Here is a 17,999-nt window from a genome sequence, read left to right as displayed (position 1 = left end):
CTGACTGCTTAATCTAAGAACTGCCCAGTGGCAAAGTGAAGCATCATTAAAATCGGACAAGTCACACATCAACAAAAACATAAAAATAAACTCTGCCAAAGTACTAGAAAAACTAATAACACGTCTTTGTAATTTTTCCCCCTCTGTCATGCTCTCTAATTTGCCATAATTTCCTCCTCTCATTCACACACTTCCTCCCCTCTTGTTTTGATGCTTTCTTTCCCTCCCTCCCCAGTCTTCTCCTTGACAGCATTGGTCTCAGAGGAATCCTTACATATACCCCCCCTCCTCCTCCACCACCTCTTCATCCTGTCTACATCACTCTCTCCTTCCTTCCTGGGAAAAAATAAATACATTTTTTAAAAAAACCTGATAGTGAAGCGCGTACATCTTAGGATTCTTCACCCTCTTCATCGCTCACTCTTGTAGCAGTGCCCAGTGTTGCCCACGGTGCCTGCACTAACAGGTCAAGTGCATGCAACAGCCACAGCAAACGACCTGGACTGACTCCGATCAAACAAGATCATGGCGTCCGGTTAAAAATATCTTGAACTTTCGGCTGCTATTCAAAGCTGAGCTTTGTTAGAGGGTACAAGTGTGCAAAGATTGTAACTCATGAAAACATCTTAAGCACAGATGATTCAAATCTACAGTCAAAAATAAAGCCTTTATATTGAGTTTTCTCAAGGGCAAATGGTGTTCCTGTTTGTCATTTGTGAGTCAATTACAGTGTTGTTTGGACAGCAGATAAATTGAATACGAGAGGATGAAAGGTCAAAGTCAACTGCGGTATAAGACAATTGGAGGAGTGTAGTGATGTCTGCCTACTGGCGCTGGGTGAAAATGGGTGATGGGCTGTGAAGGAATCACATAATAGACTGACCAGGAAGCTGGCAGATCGCTTACCCTAAACTATTTCTCGTTATGACTCTTACAGATGAATGGTACAAAAAAAATAACAATAATAAATCGGCCATTGTTCCAACATCATGTTGGAACATCAAAAAAGAGGCCCCTCACACATGCATACAACACTACAGCTGTAAATTGTTCACACATCTTTGTAAGCACAGATGGTTGTTAGTACAAATTATGTAGTGATTGCAAACTAATACAGACAGTTGAATATGCACAACATGCATGAGCATGCACCTACACACACGCACACACACACACGCACACACACACACACACACACACACACACACACACACACACACAGTCTCTACTGCAGTTAGTGGAGAGGACACCCTCATCTGTTTACAAGCTTGTATGCTGGTACTGGCTTCAACTATCAAAGTGGAAAGCATCAAGCAGAGGTTTCAATTACCACTATTGGAAAAATAAAGTAAAATAAAATAAAGTAAGGGCTTAAAACCACTAAAAGCATTGCAAAACATTAATTGACTCAGTGTAGACACCATAACTGCACACAAGCAAAAGCTCAATTCCCACGGTGGACTAACCATTTCATTCAATGCTTGCCTTTTATCTCACTGACATCAAAATCATTAGCACATGATAGGTTTTAATGTAATTGGAGGATGTCTGGTTTCACAGACTTGGAATGTGATTTTCAGTTACTTTTTTTAGCAAGACCTTCAACTTCAACTAGCGAACAGTCTTACTCACCAACCACATTAAAATCCCCATTTTTAAACATTGAACCACAGGGGTCAAACCTATCAAACCACCACTGTACACGTGGCTGATGGTCTCTGGATTCCATCTTGTTAACAAAAGCAAAACCTCAAATAACCACGAGCATCAGCAGGCCTCTTTGCACAAGATCACACACGCAACTTTGTGGGCCCCACAAGCTGTCAGAGGCCCAAAAACATGCACACAGATGGAGTCATCTAAGGTTACCAATACCTCCTGAAAAGGCCTTTACAGACCTGTTTTCTGTAATGTAAACTCTACACAAATAGGTGATGGTTGAATCAAAACATTTTGCACAAAATTCACACTATGAAGCTAACTTCAAAGAGCAGGACAGGGTCCTCAAGTTTCCTCCTGGCTTATTCTAATGAAAAAATGATAATTAAACTGCAATACTGAAAGGCTTATAGTTGGCTGTCACCACGCACAGGTCAATTTAATATATCTTAATTACATACATATTAACTATGAGGTCAAATACATTGATAAGGATTAAGGCATTGATAAGATGGTGAAGCTGGGTGAAGCTGTTCTTGAACTGAGAACAAAGTTTAAATGCTGCTAAAAAGTAACTGCTCACTGGACCAAAAGCGTAGGAATGAGTTTAACATGAGTTTAACACATAAAATTATTTTTGACTGTCTCCCCCGGTTCCTACGCCTATGCACTAGACACATTTCCATCAAGTAGTTTGGAGCTGACAACTAGGTTACCTTGTGTCACCAGAGGGTGACACTATAGGGTTATGGGTTACAGGTCAAGTTAGCGTGCCTGTCATAAAGTAACTGAAAGACGTGGTCACAACTGGAAACAGAAGCACATGGAAGAAGAAACAGACCAAACCAGTTGAACTTGGCCATACACATAAGAAAATTAAAAGAATCTTTAGGGTTTTTTTCCCACAAAAATGAGAAGCTTTTTCCAAGTTTGTGATTTCACATTAAACTTTTCCGATACACAACTTCGATGGAGGCCTGACTACTGACCTGTCAGGTGTATGGGAGAAGTGTACGGCTCTATGGTATAGACTAGGATTTGTTCACAAGGAATGGAAGGTAGAGAGGTGTTTTGTGGGTCCAGTTCAAATCTCACATGCATCAGACAAGTCTGTGCTCCCTGACAGTAAAAGCCCAACTTGGATAAACATGCCAATATCCTAGAGGATAAACATGACAAACAACCTTTGACTGAACATAAATATTAGACACGAGCTCATATCTTAGCTATTCAATTCTATTTTAATATTCACATCACATGTGACACAAACAGAATCAAAGGCCGCCATCCATCACACTCGACTCTGTCCTCTTTCTTTCTCTGAGAGTCTGGCCACGCTAAAGCTAGGCTGCCCTTCGTAACACATGTTATTCTCAGCAATACTCCCAAAGGCGTCAGGCAAACAAGATCCCTCTTTGATTTACAATGGAGGGGCCCACTTCATTATTTACTGGCAAGGCTCACTGCCTAGGAGCCAGACCATTACCTCCACATGGGTGTAGATGCCACAGGCAGCAGTTGGTCTCTCCGTGTGGTAAAACAGCACGTTGTAAAAATAACAGATAAAGGCATGTAGGAGGAGACTAAAGAAAACTCAGACTCACTCACAGGCACTAATCGTCAAAACCAAGGCACTAAAAACAGTATAGAAAGACTGATCATAAGATGTGGTCACTTTCAGAACTTCACACAAATGCAACTTCTACGTGTGCCATATTCTTCTTAGAATTAAGCAAACAAACAAACAAAACAAAATAATCAGTTCATACACACAACTGGCTTTAAATGTTCAAATTCCACACTCAGCTACAATATCGTGGCCCACATACTGATGCACCAAAATCAGTGGAACTTGTACACACAGTGCTGTGCAAATTAAATAAATAAAGTTAGATAGGATAAATGATCTTGTTGGCAAAAAAGAGCGCTTCAAGCCTTGCCAGTAAGGCACATCTCCTTTGGCATCAAATCCTCTTTGAGCCCTGGCACAAGTCACTGCTGCGGCAGTTGGCAAAAGTGGGAACGACCATCTTAGTGTTTGCAGAATTGTGAGCACCCTTGTGTGACTAAATGACAGTTTGGCTTTAGTTTAAGAAGAAAAAAAAAAAAAGAAAAACCTAAAGCCCAATCTGCTCCTTCCTATCTCTGCCCTCATGGTATATCCCTGGAGGGCATTGGTTCAAATACATTAGTGCTCTTTTATCTCCATGAAAATGGGAGACCCCTCTGCTCCCCATCTACCTCCTGTTTCTAAGCGGCTGTCTTCATTTCCCTTCTGCCTAGAGTTGCTGTTGTTCTCTCCATCCCTTTCTGACGTGCACGCGCAAACACTCGCACACAATCCAACTCCCACTGTCATTTCTGCTTTCATTGTTTTATGTCTATCCCTCATTTTCCAGCACACTAACCCAAGGGCAAGTACAGTGGGGCTGTGAGCAGCAACCCCCATTTCCATGCCAAACCTACATTAGTCTTTCCTTTGATGTTTTTAGCCCTACCTCCACCCTATTGGGATTACAGATTGGGGTAAAATGATAAATGTCATAGGGGCTGCCTTGAAGGGAGGGGGCATGGGTAGGATTTATCTCCAAGCGGCTACAAGACTAAATCACAGCAGTTGATGGGGAGCATTACTGCCAGGCCCCAAACGTTAAACTTTGTGCTCACTTTTTCACTGTGTGGCTGACATTATTACTTTTGATAAATTACTATAAAAAGTCTGTAGATGGTACTTGGTGCTTACGCATCACTGGAATTAAAATATTCAAACATATATTGAAGCTCTTACAGCAGATACAGCAGTTATGTCTACCAATCTCTTTAGTGCTTTTCTAACACTTTCACTTCTTGTACCCACTTTTTGGCATCAGCCTTTGAGCATCTGTCTCACTATCTAAATGCCAGTAGACAACATTATTTGCTTTTTTCCCTCATCTCTGCTTGTCCAGTTGACTCTTTCATCAGTTAGACATTGGACTACATCTAAATAGGCATACATCTTTTTGCCTACATTTAGTTTCATTGCTTGATAACGACGCGGCTAAACATCAGCACTGCCCCAACTCTGACACGTTCACGCTGGAATTACTGTAAAACCCCTCAGAGACTTCTCTTCAATGAAAATAAGTTACCATATACTCTGGAATCAGTAACTCTGTCCTTTTCTGTCACAAATCATAAATATGAAGTGGTTTGGTGTCCAAGAATATCTTCCCAATAGTACTAAAACCAGATGGGGGAAAAGAAAAAAGATCCAAAACTCTTACTCTGCCAGGGATTTCATCCATAAACAAACGTGTGACAGCGGCGCCCACACACACACACACACACACACACACACACACACACACACACAGACACACACACACGGCACTAATCTCCCCAACTGTGGCTGGTTTTTCTGATTGCCATGTTGTCATTCTTCCCTCAACCTCAATCACTCTTTAATCAGGATTATCTTCTCTGACACTGAGATTTAGGAGTTAATTAAGGGTCCAGCCAGTACAGGTGCAAGAACCATGTTAGAAATGCTTGAATCATTTGTTAAATTATTCTCCAGTCCTAAATTATCCTTATCTCGAAATCTGTAAACCCTACAACAATCAAACAGGGCAGACTTCAACACAAACATATTCACTGAAATCATGGGTACACTGACAATCTGGGGTGTGGTCACGGTTCTTTTGAGATAGTTTCATAGGTCGCTTTATGCGTACATGCATGTATGTGCTTGTGAAAAATGCACAGAAGCATTTCCTTTTAAACACTGAGCTACTAAAGCAGTGTTTTACCATTCATCTTTTTACCACAAAACCAACGTCAGAAAAACCACTGAACTAAATTGAACCTCTCAAAAAAAAAAAAAAAAAAAGGAGGACAATGCCTAGTTGCCCATTCTGTTTCCTGTCAACTGGAAAACAGTGGAGAGTGCCTGTCTCCATTTACATACAAATGTCACCTTCTATCTTCCCAGGGGCTGGGTGAGGTTTTACTCTCTTCACCGCGATGCGCTTGACAAACCTTCTTACCCTGTCTGGGAGACAAGCTTGTGTTGCACAGTGAGAAAGTGAGAGGAAACTCAATGCATTTTGCCTCTGGTGCCTTCTCCCTGCCTCTGCTCTCTTTTACGCGCCACTGGTACACTGTAATTCGTGCATCCAGACTGGAGTAAATTGGCTTTGTTTCCATTTAACTGAAAGATGAGGCAGCATGCTGTTTGAAAAGGCGCCCAGGCTGCTGAGGTTGTAATAGCTGAGGAAGCCTTATAATTGAGCTTTTCGACGAAGGAGTTTTGTTGTGGTATGGGAGTCATTAATACAAAATAAATGATTTGCATGAGCCAGGGTACTAACAGAGCACGCAAAATGAGAGCTACTATTGTAATAACAACCATCTTGCATGAAGGGAGGTGACATTAGCATGTATCTGAGGAAATCACCAGCTCAGAAAGCCCAACCTGGCAGTACAGCTTGTATCCCCAGAGATGCACAGGAAGCCATTTTCTGTGGTTAAGTGGCCCACATAGTGTTTTCAGCGCCATCTCTCATAAACCAGGACATGTATCCCCTGTTGAATAGAGATGAACAATCCAGCCTGACAGGCAGGTAGTTACTCCTTCTTAACCCCGGGTAGCTCTGAGTGATGCAACAGAACAGCAGGCCTCCTCCCTGCTGTCTCCCTCTCTCCCAGTTTCCTCACCCTCTCCCCATCGTTCTTCTTTTCCCTAGCCTGCTTTGCACGCGCCCTCCTTTCATTATTCTCATTTCTCTCTTTATCTCTCTCCTTTCACTGATACTATTCACCGCTCTCTCATTCTCCCGACAATCTCGCTCTTTCCCAGAGGCCCATGTTTCTGTGCATGCATTACACACAATTACTTCCATCCATCAATTATCTGCCTACTCCTCTTTAGCTACCCCACTTCCCTCTCTCCATTCTTTGACAATAACCCCCACTATCCTGATTACACATGTTTCTCTGTGACCCACCCCCCACCCCCTCGGGCCAGCTGAGTGTGACCCCCCCCTCCCTTCTTTCTCTTCCCTCAAAACTCACCTCCCCTGTAGGCCACCCTCACACCAGATGTCCCCAAAGTCTGGGTGAGCATATGCATGCGTGGAGAGCAAGAACAAAAGCACAAAGTGGTGGTGGGGGTGGGGACACAGATGGGTGGTACAGGTCTTTGGAGGGGTGGGAGAGTCATCTGAATGGTACCCAGTCATCTTGGCCTTGGCTTTCCGTGCACATTAAGCACCATCGGATTACCAGCATTTAGCACACAAACCCATTCACTTCTCTAATAACAGTTTTACATCAACGCTACTATCACACACACCAAAGAGAGCGTGGTTGGTTTGAATTACTCAGCATTGTGATAATACTAATCACACAGATTTTTTTAATATATGGTAGTCGATGAAAATATTTTACCAAATATTGCTACTTAAATGGCTTTGAGCTGCTAAAGTTGAAGCATGTAACTTCCAAACAGAAGCTGGCATACAAATCTAAAATTAGTGCCCCATCAACATTGCATATGATGTCTAAAGGTAGATTGCTTTATAAAAAAAAAAAAAACAGGATTTGGCCGATATGGAAAAGCTGTCAAGCTTCTGAAGCTACCATGTCTCTGTGGCATGTGTGAACTACCAGAGAGGAATAGTGGCAGTATAAGGAGTATTTTTCAACAATGAGGCATAACTGATATGCATGTTTAAGATGGAGCGTTCAAAGCAAACACTTATATATGTATCAAGATGGGAAGATCCCCCTCATTATGGCCCTGTTGATTATATTCAGGGCATATATTCCACCAGGGTAGCTCTCCCTTCCACACAGATGCTGTCTCTGTGATCACGTCTGCAGCCCACACAGGAAGTGCAACACATTTGCCCCTTACTCTGTATGTATCGTACAAACAACGAGGCACCAGCATTTGGCATTAACAGTGTGAAAGATGTGTTTTAAATACAGACTGTAGTGACCCGAGACCACGATAGCAAAAATCGTTCAACTGAATAGTCACTTTGTTATATTTGACCTTTTCTGCTTCACTTTTACCAGCCATTTGTTCAGAAGACAGTGGTGTACATTGATAAATGTAATTTATTTGTGCTTACTTCTCATATTGTTTAACCATCAGTCAGTTGTCAGAGCTGCAATTGGTTTTCTACTTGGAATGAATGACACCTTCAACTCAGGAAATGAGTATTTCTTTCAATTCCACACATAGAATGAAATGAGGTGGATTATTAAAATGTACAGTTGAGTGTGCATCATGAATCACGTTCATTGGCCACACTAAAGGTTATCAAGTGCTCGACAGACAGAGCTCTTTAGCTGCTTAGACCCCCCCCCCCCCTAAGAATTTAAATAAACATCCAATTAAGTAAGCACTCATGTTTTAATTAAATAGCAAACTGTGTGTGAGCAAAGAGTGTTGACAGGTTGCCTTAATTACTAATCTGTTGTCATGCACACAGTTTCGCCCAAAGGTTAATCTTAAGGCACTTACAATTTAAGTGTACACACAAATATAAAGCGTTTTTTGAAAACCTACTCTTCAAGACACTTCAAATACTCTTCACACAGATGGTACCGCACATCATACTGGTTCAACAGTATGATGTGCAGTACAGGTGTGAAAATGTCTCAGTTTGCAGAAGCATCTCGTTCCAATGACAAAACACAATTGTAAAGTTGAAATCTACACAAATAACAGTACACAATTAAAAATTGGCAGTTTTCAGGCCTTTTCTGGAGTCGCATACGTTAGGTTATGTTCAACTACTGTAGGACACTTAAGAAGAAGAAGCAGCAGAAGCAGAGCAAGAAACATGCAGCTCTTATGTCATGCTAACATTATTACAATTTTGGGTGAGAGTGGAGGAAGACTTTGGTGAGGCTGGATAGCACAAACTAGATAAAACACGCACAGTACGGAAAATCAGCATCATACAAATATATTACTGTAGGAATAAAACAAATATGAGAAGGAATTTTAGCTGTTTTTGCCCTGACCAAATGTTGCAACCTCAAAGAACACAGCCAACCTGTCTCATCCATCAAAAATGAATGAGGCAATGCCAACTTTGAGCTTCAACTCCAACACAGGGAGGAGAATCACCAAATTTATGGCAGCTTTTAGAGATTATAATATAGGGACATACTCAGTTGTGGAGAAACCCCAGTTTCATCAGCTGATGGAGTTCTTAAAGCTGTAATGTGAGCAGGCCATTCCCTAGAGAAACAGCTCTACCTGCACTCTGCAACCAAACTAAAGTCGAGATAAAGGAATTAATGAGCAAAGCTATTAAAATAGCTATTGTATTAGCTTTGAGTTCAGAGATGACTGACTGGTATGAATCATACAGTATGTACAGTACTGAGGTGAGTCACTCAGACCCCGGTTTTAATAATAGCAGTTTGATACTTAAAAGGACAAAAGAAAGAAAAATCTGACGGCTTATATTTATTAACCAAAACGTAGCTATGTAAAGTCATACATTGATTTAAAGATGCAACACTGAACACACTTAACTGAAATGAATATTTCAAAAATCCCAGTGGGAAATTATATAACTGCAGTATTGATTAAAAATTTAGCATTCACAAAAAGAAAAACTGAAAAATAGATAGACATAAGAAGAACAAATAAAAAGGCCGATTATGTATATCATCTGAAAAGAGGCCCATCTCCTGGCATGGTAATTAGACAAGGAAATGGAGATGCATAGAAATATAAATGTAACCCGTTTGATCCCTCTGACATAAGAGTGGGTTCCTCATGCCCACCTACTCCACTGCCCACAACCAAGTGGGTGCATTTAGCTCATTTACACCTCCCATGGGTCAAACTGCCAATGCACAGGGCAGCCCTTCCTTCCACATGTAGTTTGCAAAGAGGCGAAGGAAGTGCCCCAAGGGGAGCCTCTGTGCATCGATCTGTGGGAAGCCAGCTGGTAATCACACTTTGCATAAGTACAGCCCAACGGCAAGCATCAGAAGACGCCCAGAGGAGATGCAGACAGACAGGGCCAGACACGCCCATTTGGTGTTAGTCCCAGACTGGGTGTTAATTACTTCTCACCATGTAACACCAATTTACATCAACCCCATGTCCATAAAGAGGATGTGATCTGTACCAGAGGGAAAGGGGAGAGGATTGACGTTAGTGTGAATAGTTCATGTCTCGTAGTTTTCTCTGGCTGGCTTTAACAAACTATGCACTATATTTGTTCAAGGGTGTTATACGTTGAGGGTAGTGAATGGTGGGGTCTCCTCATGTGCATCTGCAAAAGCAGATTACCGTCAGTTTATCAGAGGGTGCTGAAGCAGACCTGGCAGTACCAATGGGACAGATAAGAGGCTACAGGGAGGCCATTGTGTGAATGTATTCCCAGAAGATTTACCAGATAGTCTGAAAGGGATTAGCAGATTTTTGTTTATGGAGGGACAACCTTCACCTAAACACATGAGCATATGTTCCCAAATTAGGATTCCCTTTTCACTTAGCTTGTTGGGCTAATACAAGGGTAAAAAAAGAAAGAGAAAGGTATTCAATACAAATTCACACATACAAAAAATATGATGCCAGAGATGGAAATTGACAGGTGATAGAAAAGAGCTGAATTTTCTGTTTATCCACATTGAACTCCTGACAAGTTTTATACAACAGTGTGATCTATGAGAAGGACGTCAAGCAAGACAAATTAAAATAATACCAGACTGAACAAAGAAGGGATTGACAATGGGCCAAGATGCAAGGTAGACTTAAACTCAGCCAGTGAAGTTATCAGTCCTGTCGAGGTCACTCGCTTTATTACAGCTTTGCCTTATCTGACCCTTGTTTCATAACGACCTTTAAATTTCAGATGAAGTCTTGTGTTAATACGGCTTATGTGTGGTGCCAAAAGGTTCATGATCATTTCTCTCTCTCTCACCAAGTTCTGATGAGGACTGAGCCACAAAGAAAAGCAGTGGTGCCTTAGTGGGGGTCTATAAACCCCACCACTCCTACGTTTTACCCTCTACAGCCACAGTGAGAAAGCAGGCCTGTAGAAAAGAACAGAAACACCAGCCCCAAGACGTTTTGCAAAAAACTAGCACTGAATCATCATCTTGACTGAAATCTTCTGTTTTTCTCCAGGGCACAAGACAAATTGTGTTACTCCAGGTGTAAAAGTGTAGACATTTCCTCTAAAATTTCTATTAAATAAGTGGCCTCCCTCCACACACATATGCTGTAACGTTCAGTTATTTAAAACCCGTCACAGCATTCAGACAGGTTTTAAATAAAGTAACAGTCATACCTGTTTCTTTATAGAGTGACTTCTTCACTGTAGTGAATGTTAGTCAAACTGAAAACATAACTTAAGTTCCCAAAAACAGTATCAGTTCAGGAAATCTATCAGTATTTATTTCTACCACAGAATGTCACTGATACACCTCATCACTTTAGTTTAATAACATTAAGGTGTCCTGGAGCTTGTTAGCAGCAGAAGTGGCTGCAGCTGCTCTCTGCTGGGCAATGAGTTTCTCGTGTTAGCCTTTGAAAATCTAAGTATAGTATTAGCATTAGCCTCCAGTTGCTTTATAAATCCCACAACTGCCAGCAAAGTGTCTTGTTTTCCTTACTTGGACAGCAGAGCTCATTCTTCTTCTTTTCTAATTTGCATGGCCATTATAAGCATAAAAGATCTGTAACGTCATGTTATTAAATATTTATAGGCTCCACCTGGTGACGAACTCAAGTAATACAGCAAATCTGCAATAGATTTTCAGCAACACCACACAATTATCATCTTTAGCCATTCCAGTGCACAGATTCCCTATTGATTAAACTGAAATGTAATATTGAACTGTTCATTATTAATATATCTAAAGCCACAAACAAAACGTAAGAGACGAGATGATACAAGCAAAGATATTTCGTTAGCATGAACTTTCCATCATGTTCATGTTGACAGCCATACACTAAGGCTGTTCGTCCTTTCCTCAGTCTGGTCATGTGGTGAGAAAAGAAAGGAAAAGTGAATTTTAATGAATGGCTTATCCTCAAAACAAAGAAGAGAGGAGGGCACTTTAAGAGACACACTGCCTCATGTTTCCACAGCCAAACTAATTGCACCTCATGTTGCTGGAAGAGCACTGATTTAGCACTCCGAACAAATTAAAATGAATAAACACAATTAACGTAAAGTGCAACAGTGCCTCCACATAGCAAACATTTCTCTTTTTGCCTTTTCCATTACAGTCACTACAGCGGAGCTATTATTAACATTGGTTTTGCGTCAAGTACAATGTAACTAATTGCAAAGCACTCGATACAGTCAAAACGCTGCTAATTTTGCACAGAAAAAAATAAACAGTGCACAAGGTAGTAAAAATGGGTGTAAAAAGCCTTGAACAAAAGGGAAATTATAGGTTGATGATTGATTTGGTAACAATATGACTATCAAACCTTTCGGAGCCTTTGTTTGGAATACAATATGAAACAAAATAGAAATACATGTTCTGTCTTTGAAGCTTGTAAAGTAATTAAGGGATTTTAAGAGTGCTAATCACGTTAAAACATGCAACTAAACTTGCATTTAATGTTTGCACTAATTCACTTAGATTGTATGTAACATTAGCAATGGCGGAGATCTCATACTGAAACTTGAAAATGTCAGATTCAGTTTTGGTGCACCATCTGGAAAGATTTGAATAATGAAAGCATCTTTAAGCAACAAGAGCTTAGCTTGTGCTACTCTACATAAATCTATTAGTGCAGTGGTAGGCTGCAGTGGTTGAATGTCAACAATACACTTGATGTTAAAAATCTGGAAACATCAAAAACTACAAATACCAGTTAGAGAGAGGGAGGGAAATGTACAATGTGACTAGCTTTCAGCCCAGCCCCCCCCTCACATGGCAAAAAAACTGAGAGTATACACCTTACTGTTGAGGTGGGGAAAATGAAAGAAAACAGCTTAGAGGGCAGTAATTGCAAAGGAAATGAATTTGAAAACCCAAAGGAGGACACTTCTCCACGACCTTCATACTTGGGTCTTAAGAGAAGTGCTTGAATCATATCCGGGGCGCAATTCAATTAGCTTTTCCTCCAAATGTAGGAAAAAGTACTCCAGGGAGAAATCAAAAGTTTTGTCCAACAAACTAAGTTTTCAAGGATGAAATGTTCTTACTGCACCCCCCCCCCCCACTATACATTACCACTACTTACAAGCTAGCCACTCACAAATGCATTGATCTGTTATTTCAGATCAATTGCAGTAGATGAAAACAAACAAAAAAAAAGGTAAATCTAATAACGCACACCTTCCTGATTCTGCCTTAATAGACACGCCGGTCACGCTTTGCTGACTGTGCCTGGAAGCTTATCCCTGGCATTTCCTTTCCTTTTCTATTTCTTGCCCAGTTATTTGACAGTGATCACGGGTGATAAATTGTTCAATTAAAACAGTATTGAGAATCCAAAACACACTTGACATGAAGCCTCTTGGTTTAGGTGTTGTCCAATTACTCCGAAGGACAAGACTCCTTCTTGCTACTGACAATCAACATGTGACTCTCATCATAAGACAAATGGGGTTATTTATACAGGATAGCAGGCTGATTGAATACTGGGATACAAGACTGATGAGCTGGAGTTCCAAAATAGGTAAAACCTGAACCTTAATTACAATGTGGAAATGTACAGAGTGCCGTGGAATTCCTGCTGTTTAATGAAGAACAGCACGAAATAACAGGATACATACTTATTCTGTATTTTGTTGTAAGTTACATATCTATTTCAGCAAGGTGCAAGAAGCACAAAACATGTGGTAAACTGCAGAATTTCTTCCTGAATGCAAAATGCATCCTTCAGTTTGACTGCATGCTGCCATTCTGTAGCTGACCTGACCTTAGAGTTCAAGTTATTTATTTATTTATTTTTTTTTTTTACTAACATCAAGAAAAAATGTAATTTGAGCTCCTGTGTTCATCAACCCTCTGTAAAACTAAAAGGAGGAGAGCCGTAGCCTGGAGCTGTATCCCTGCACATGCAGACAAAAGTTACCCCTCAAGGCTGATAATTACCCTCGAATAGCAAGAGGTGAGTCTAAAATTGACAAAGAACTTCCTCCACAATTGTAAGAAATCAACTGAGGGAGCTACTTGTTGTACATAAACAACAAAATAACTCAAGTCAATGGCAACAAACACCACACAAATGTCCGCAATCCGTACTAGAGGCACTTTGCATTTCACCAAAATAGCATCAATGATCAAGCACTGAATAAAAACAGTTATCGGTTCTTATTTATGGAAATATAAGTTTATATATATCAGTATATTTGATCCTTTTTACCCTTTGGTGTACCACTTAGTAATGGTTACTCTTTCATGCATAATATGTACAGCAAGTGAATTAAACTGATTCCCTCTTTGTTTTTAAATGCAATAAAGGCAGTTTATAGCCAAAATCACGCAAGAATGGAGGTGTGTGAGGTCCTGAACACGAATACTGAAATGAACTTATTCAGTGCAAATAGTAAGACATTAATGGCTTCTTATAGTAAATGCATGGACAAAGTGGACTAAATCAGGTTTCCTATTAAAGACACAGAGCAAAAAGTAGAGCAATCGTTTTCTTGATTTCTCCATCAGACTGACGTAGCAAACATAATTGGAGCATACTAGAATGTTATATTCTAAAACTACTCTTAGCACTTTGATTGACCTTAAACTATCTTTAGTCCCCTAAACTGATTTCAAGAACATGGGAGAACAGTTAAGAAGAATAAAAGTTTTAATCACTTACTTCAACCGCGTGAGAAAAGTATTTCTGCGACTACCCCCGAGTTGGTTTATGGGGGACAGTTTTAAAATCCGTATTCTGTGTATCTGTCCAGGTCAGTTCCTTCGGAGAAAAAAAAGAAAAGAAAGAAAAAAACAGTAACGTTGCATCCCAGACTGCATAAAAAACCGCTATATTCCACTTTCTCGAGCGCCCGAGATTCACTTGTTAGAGGGGGGAGCGACTTTAAAATACTCCTATTATTCTCGGTGCGTTTGTATTCCTTTCCCCGCTCGAGATCAGACGCTCCAAGCCCGAATCTCCTCAGAGAAAGAAAAATAAAATACCCTATATTAATCCGTGCGCGACACCGCCGCGCGCGGATCTCCAAACGTGGATCTCTTTATGGGTGTCTCTCGTTATCTCCGTGTACCAGGTTTGGATTCCTTTCTTCCTAAATCCACCTCATACGAGCTGGGGGTGGGGAGACAGGAGTCAAATACCCCCCATTCTCCCTCCCCTTAAAGGGGGGGTGGGTTGGATACGGAGCTCTGTGCTGCGTTCAACGTCGCCTCATAAACTTCCGTCTCTTGATTTCTCCTCGATCGCATAGCCACCCGCTTGGTGCGTTCATGTACGTTTAGCCAGAAGTCAGAACACAATGGGGCTTGTAACGAAACAAGTAACTGTGACTGATCTGTCATGTAATAAATCTGGGCTGCAGGCGTGAATGAAGAGGAGATCCAGAGAAATTGTGCCACGGCACGGGAAGCTCAGAACAGCTCGCCGGCTGTGGGTTTTTTTTTACTGCAAAGTTGTGAGCAGTCTAGTTGTTCAAATTTTGTATTTACCGGATTTATAAAAGTATGTGCATTTAGAAGAAGTCAGATTAGTAGGATGTTGATATGGTCACAGCAACACTGTGAGTTCTTCTTCCGATTGACGGAATTATCGTTTTTTTTTTTTGTTAAATACCCATCAACGCATCATAATTTATTCCGTACCAAAATACAGTTTGTGCGTGTGTTATATTATTTTCTGTGAGCGCACTTTAGAAAAATAATTGTTCTTTGTTCTTTCTTTGACATGTTCACTGTCTACTTTAAATGTCTTAATGTAATTCCCATGAATATTCATCTTCGCACCATGAGATGTTTGCATAAAAGGTAAATGCACAAAAAAACCCACCAAAAACAGCCCACTGCTTATAAAAATATCATCTTATTAATTAGCCACATTGGTTAAAATAGAAACTCTGTCCACTTTGTAACATAATTCCACCCAATCACATTAGCTTTTACCTGAAAGACCTATTTTCATTGGCTGGTCGAATTTGAATTCTAATTCTGCCAGCTGGTGTCTGCTATGTCCAGCAGGGAGGATAAACACACGAAAGACACACAGTGGAAGAGTCCTTCCACTGATCAGCATGCATTGAAAATGTTACTACAGCTAACTGAGGTCAGCCTTTTTTGTTGAAGATTATGTTAGTTCAGAACACCTCCTTTGTCCAGAGTTTGAAAAAGGGACTGATTTATGATAGTTTTTACGGCTTCAGAGCAAGAAAAAAAACTTGTCTCTTTGCACAGAAACAACTGTTTAGCTGAAAAATGTTGAAAACTGGCTGAGTATAACCACCTTCTCAAAGCAATTAGTTCCAAGATGTACTGTATGATGAAAGCATTAAGAAAATGCAGTGGAGTGAACCATTCATTGGAGGGTGCCACTGTTTTTTGAGGCACAGTGCATCGCATAAAGGGCCTATTCTACCCAACTGGAGGGAGAGTAGCAATATATTTTGTGTGAACTTTTCAAGTTGTGCAGGCATTAATGGATGGGAACAAGCCCTTTTAAAAAGACCTATTTTACTGGGTTTTGGCAGAAAGCCATCCTGAGCCACAAGCAATCCTCCACTGCCCCCTTTCTGCTCTTTGTTTAAAACCCAGTGTGACATGTAGCACACCATAAAGAGATGTTAAAGGTGTGTGAGTGTGTTCTTGCGTGGGTGGGTGGTTGAAGACGTAATCAATTTACGGGTGAGTAAAGTAACATATGTTTATGTTGCGTGGATTTCTCCCTTGGCCTCTTATTCACACTGCAGTCCCTTATTTAATCAAGGGGGTAAATCTTTGCAGCAACCCAGAGCTTTCACCACCATTCCCCTGGTGCCGTGAGCCTTAACATGGTAAATTTCACTGAGGGTAGTGCTTTGGATGGATAAAAAGAGCACTTACTGCCTGACGTGTGCAATCCATAACAGAATAATGAGACTCCTCCACTCTAGGAGCTCTATTCCCCTGCTCTCCCTGTGTACTTTTTTTTTTTGTCTTCCTTGTGCGTATTCATAAATGCCATGTAAATTCAGCAAGCGGAAGATGTGGCAAGTGCTCCAGGGATGTTACCGAATCTCGCAACAGAATAGAGAGTGTGAAGATGCCCCAAACAATCAGCGACCCATGTTTGAAAACTATTAGCTTTCTTCTGTCAATTGCTATTCTTGAAAGCAAAGCTAAATGTTATCATCATATCTGCTTATCACTGTTGTTAAAAAGATTGCGCTCACGTGCAAGAAAAAGCATTTCAAGGAAGACAAATGATTAAAACAAAAGATGGAAGTTAAGTGTGCAATAAAAAGTTATGAAGTCATGAAACATGCTCCATGTCATGAGGAATGTCAATGAAATAATACAAATATAAAGTTTAATGCCATTTTTAGAATATCAGCCAACTAGATTGAATGTCTCATTGCAAGACTTTAAACCACAAGCCAGCCATCATAATTCTAAGAACTTGTTAACACACAGAAAGTTTAGCCTGTCCAGATTTACATGCATACCGACAACTCTTCCTTGCTCCCATCCTATTTTAAAACCCCAAGAGACTATAAAAAGAACTCTGCTTCTGTCTGCATTGTCTCCCTTCTCCCTTTCGTTCATCTTTGTCACCCTTAGGGGTTGAGGCACAATCACCTCCGAGAGCAGTGGGCCATTGCTCACTCTGTCCCTGGAGGCGACAGCCCACTTACTGCCAGCTTGTGCTCAAATGGAGGACATTTCATCACCCTACTGAAAACACAATTAAAAACGTGTGCACGCGCTTGCCTCCCCTCGAGAGCCACCCCTTGACACAAGTTTAGTTACTCTGAGACTGCCTCGCCCTCTCAGATATTTACTTTCCTTGTGACTGAATGTTTGTCAGTCAGGTCGGAAAGCGTTATGTGTTGTTTTAGGGCTCACACAATGCTGGAAGAAAGAGAAGAAGTGGCTCAGTGCTCAATTTCAAATGCTCTTCTCTCTGAGAGACATTTGCTGCCTTGTAGCATCAGCAGTTTGCTGATAAGTAATGATGCTTTTTTTTACTCCTATTTTCCTTCTTCAAAGCCAAAATGGAGGATTTTGCCCAGATAGAGTTTTTGGCGATGGTTGGTCTTAATAGCATACACATACTATATGCACAAATGTACACACAGCTCGCAGGAACAGATGCAGACTGATGGCTATTAGAGTGCAACAATGTTTGCCCTTATCTCCCATAATGATAGAGATCTACAAAGAGCTTG

General features: G+C 40.8%; 1 protein-coding gene across 11 annotated transcripts in view; it reads right to left on the bottom strand.

The window, feature by feature from the left end:
* ptprsa (protein tyrosine phosphatase receptor type Sa) overlaps positions 1-17,999 on the bottom strand; it is a 217,252-nt gene that overhangs the window by 146,218 nt on the left and 53,035 nt on the right. For 10 of the 11 annotated variants that reach the window (XM_072389314.1, XM_072389304.1, XM_072389308.1 and 7 more), the window contains exon 3: positions 14,465-14,563. The exons of the other annotated variant lie outside the window; for it this stretch is intronic. The gene's annotated coding sequence lies outside the window, so the exon portion shown is untranslated. The remainder of the gene's footprint in view (positions 1-14,464; positions 14,564-17,999) is intronic. 11 annotated transcript variants of the gene reach the window in all.

This window comes from Leuresthes tenuis, unplaced genomic scaffold (genome assembly GCF_036924035.1).
Source record: "Leuresthes tenuis unplaced genomic scaffold, fLeuTen1.0.hap1 SCAF_7, whole genome shotgun sequence".
NCBI lineage: Eukaryota > Metazoa > Chordata > Actinopteri > Atheriniformes > Atherinopsidae > Leuresthes > Leuresthes tenuis.
The sequence above is the reverse complement of the archived record's forward strand: the minus strand, read 5'-3'. Positions and strand labels throughout refer to the sequence as shown.